Genomic DNA, 3,068 nt, shown 5'->3' on the forward strand with positions numbered 1-3,068 from the left:
CCCCCATCACGCCCCATCACCCCCCATCACCCCCCATCACGCCCCATCACCCCCCATCACGCCCCATCACCCCCCATCACCCCCATCACCCCCCCATTACCCCCTCCCCCTCTAAAACACCCTAGTCATTTCCCCGAATTCGTGTTTTTTTTTTTTTTTTTTTTTTCGCTTTTCTCGATCGCCTTTTGTTCGTTCGTGTGATGTCCTTCGCTGTCCTTGGCGTCGACTCCCCCCCTCCCACTCCCTCTCTATTCCGCTATCTTTCTCTTATTCTTGTGCACAATGCCGTTAGATTTTACTATTATATGCTCCTAAGGGGAATGATATTTTCGTGCCAGTAAAGTTATAAGAAATCTATATGATTTTGTTTCTATTGCCGTCTCTTCCTCCTCATTCTCTCGTTTTTTATTTGTTTTGTTTTTGATTTTTTCGGTCACGCACTCACTCGTACTCTGGTTCTCTCTCTCTCTCTCTCTCTCTCTCTCTCTCTCTCTCTCTCTCTCTCTCTCTCTCTCTCTCTCTCTCTCTCTCTGTCTGTCTATTTCCACCCCTCTTTTCTTAAAAAAAACTTCCTTCTTCCTCTCTCTCACTCCTCCCTTCCTTCTCCCTCCTCCTCTACCTCCTTCTATATCTGCCGCCTTTTCCCCTCCCTCTCTCCCTCCATCCCACTCCTCCTCCTTCTCCCTCCCTCTCCCCACCCTCCTTCTCCCTCCCTCTTCCCACCCTCCCTCTCCCCCTCCTTCTCCCTCTCCCCCTTCTCCCCTTCTCCCTCCCCAGCTTCTCCCTCTCCCCCTTCTCCCTCTCCTCCTTCTCCCTTCCCCCCAACATCTCGCTTTTCGTACCGGTACAGCTATTAGAAATCTATACAATATTATGTTTCACTTACGGTTTCTCGACGCACAGAGTAAGGTTGTTGTCCAGCCAGCCATTCGTTACGTGTGTGTGTGGGGGGGGGGGTTATAATGGGCCAAGGTGCGGGGCTATTTTTGATACGAAAGGCAATACTGGTGACTTTTTTTTTGGGGGGGGAGGGAGGGTTAATGTCTGTGTGGGGGGTAGGGGTCGGGGTAGGTGGCGGGGGGCGGGTTATTGTCGGTGTAGCTACTGTGTCCTCCTAGTGAGATTGTTCTTTGCTTTGCTTTGTTTTGTTTTTTTCTATTTTTGGTTTGTTTGTCTGCCTGTTTGTCTGTCTATCTATCTGTCACTCACACTCTGCCTCTCTCTCTCTCTCTCTCTAACTCTCTCTCTCTCTAACTCTCTCTCTCTCTCTCTCTCTCTCTCTCTCTCTCTCCCTCATCCTTCTCCTCTCCCTCATCCTTCGTTTACTGCTTTTGTCTCCTTTCTTCTTGTTTTCACTCTCCCTTCTCCCTTCCCTTCCTTTCTTTCTCTCTTTTCTCCTTATTTTCCTCCTTCCTTATTCTGCTTCCCTCCTCTCTTCTCTTGTTCCTTATTCATCCATCACCCTTTTCATTCCCGTTCTCCCCCTCCCCCTCCCCCTCCCCTTCGTCTCTCCCTCCGTTTCCTTTCACTCTCTCCCTATCTCATTCTTCCATTTTTCTCTCTCTTTTGTATCGACAGAGGGGTCTTCTCACCCCCTCCCCCTCCCCCCTCTTACCTTAAGATCCCCTACTTCTCCCACCTCCCCTCCCTCCCCTCCCTCCCCTTCCTCCCCTCGTAATCCCCCACATCTCTTGTTTTCTCACTAGTTTTCCCCTCTCCCTATCCCTTTTCTCTCCCTCCCCCTCCCTTCTTCCGCGTCCTATACCTCTTCCTCTTCCTCCCTAACTCCCTTCCCCCGTTCCTCTCTCCCTTCTCTCTCCCTCCCCTTCCCTCACCCTCATTCTCGTCTCTCCTATCTCCTCCCTCATCGCCTCTCCTGTCTCCCATCCTTTAGCCTGTCTTTCTCCCTTATTCCTTACTCTTGCTCCTCGTTTCACACCTTCTCTCTCTCTCTCTCTTCTCTCTCTCTCTCTCTCTCTCTCTCTCTCCCTCCCTCCCTCCCTCCCTCCCTCCTCTCTCTCTCTCTCTCTCTCTCTCTTTCTCTCCGCCCTTACTCACACTTGGTCGTCTACTCTGCCTTATCGTGTTTGCTTTTAATTTCCTGGCCTCACGCCTCATGCACTGTATCTCCTTCATACCGCATATCTCATGCCTCATTCTTCGTTCATCGCGGATGTGGCTGCTCACTTTGTTTTGTATTTGTATTTCGTATTTCTTTTATTTGATTTGATGTTTTTCTGTTTATTTGTCTGTATATCTGTCTCGTGATATACTGACTTTCTGTCTTTCTCCTCTCTCTCTCCTATCTCTCTCTCCTATCTCTCTCTCTATCTATCTATCTGTTTATCTATCTACCTATCTCTCTTTCGATTTGGTTTCTACCTATGTATTACCTCCTATCTCCTCTCCTCTCCCTCCCTTCCTTCATTTCTTCCCCTCTCTCTATTTGCTTGTTTATCTATCTATGTCTTAACCCTCCCCCCCATCTCTCCCCCTCTCCCTCTCTCTGTTTGCTTGTCTATCTATCTACGTCTCTCTCCTCCTCCCTCGCCCCCTCCCTTTCGCGAACAAAGAATAATAATCACCGTTATGTTTTTTTTTTCTTTTTTTCTTTTTCCGAAAAGGAGTAGAGAGAAAATTCCGAACAAAGATTTTTTTTTTTCTTTTTCATTTTTATTTCATCATGGCCAGCTTTTCAAACCGAGTCAGATTTTTTATGCCATGACTGGAAGTCCTTAAAAAAAACCGGCTTTACTTTTTGAATTATTGAATTACTGAATTACGGAGAGTTCTGTGCTTAAAAAAGGGGAGGGATGGGGAAGCGGAGAGGGGAGAGTGGGAGGGGGAGAGGGGGAAAGGGCAGGGAGAGAGAGGGAGGGAGGGATGAAAGAAGGAAGGAAGAAAGGAATTAAAGATGGAAGGAATGGAGGAAAGGTAGGAGAGAGAGAGGGAAAGAGGAAGAGAGAGAGGGTGAGAGAGAGAGAGATGGTGTGTGTGTGTGTGTGTGTGTGTGTGTGTGAGAGAGAGAGAGAGAGAGAGAGAGAGAGAGAGAGAGAGAGAGAGAGGGA

The sequence above is a fragment of the Penaeus monodon genome, chromosome 2, assembly GCF_015228065.2.
Source record: "Penaeus monodon isolate SGIC_2016 chromosome 2, NSTDA_Pmon_1, whole genome shotgun sequence".
Lineage (NCBI taxonomy): Eukaryota > Metazoa > Arthropoda > Malacostraca > Decapoda > Penaeidae > Penaeus > Penaeus monodon.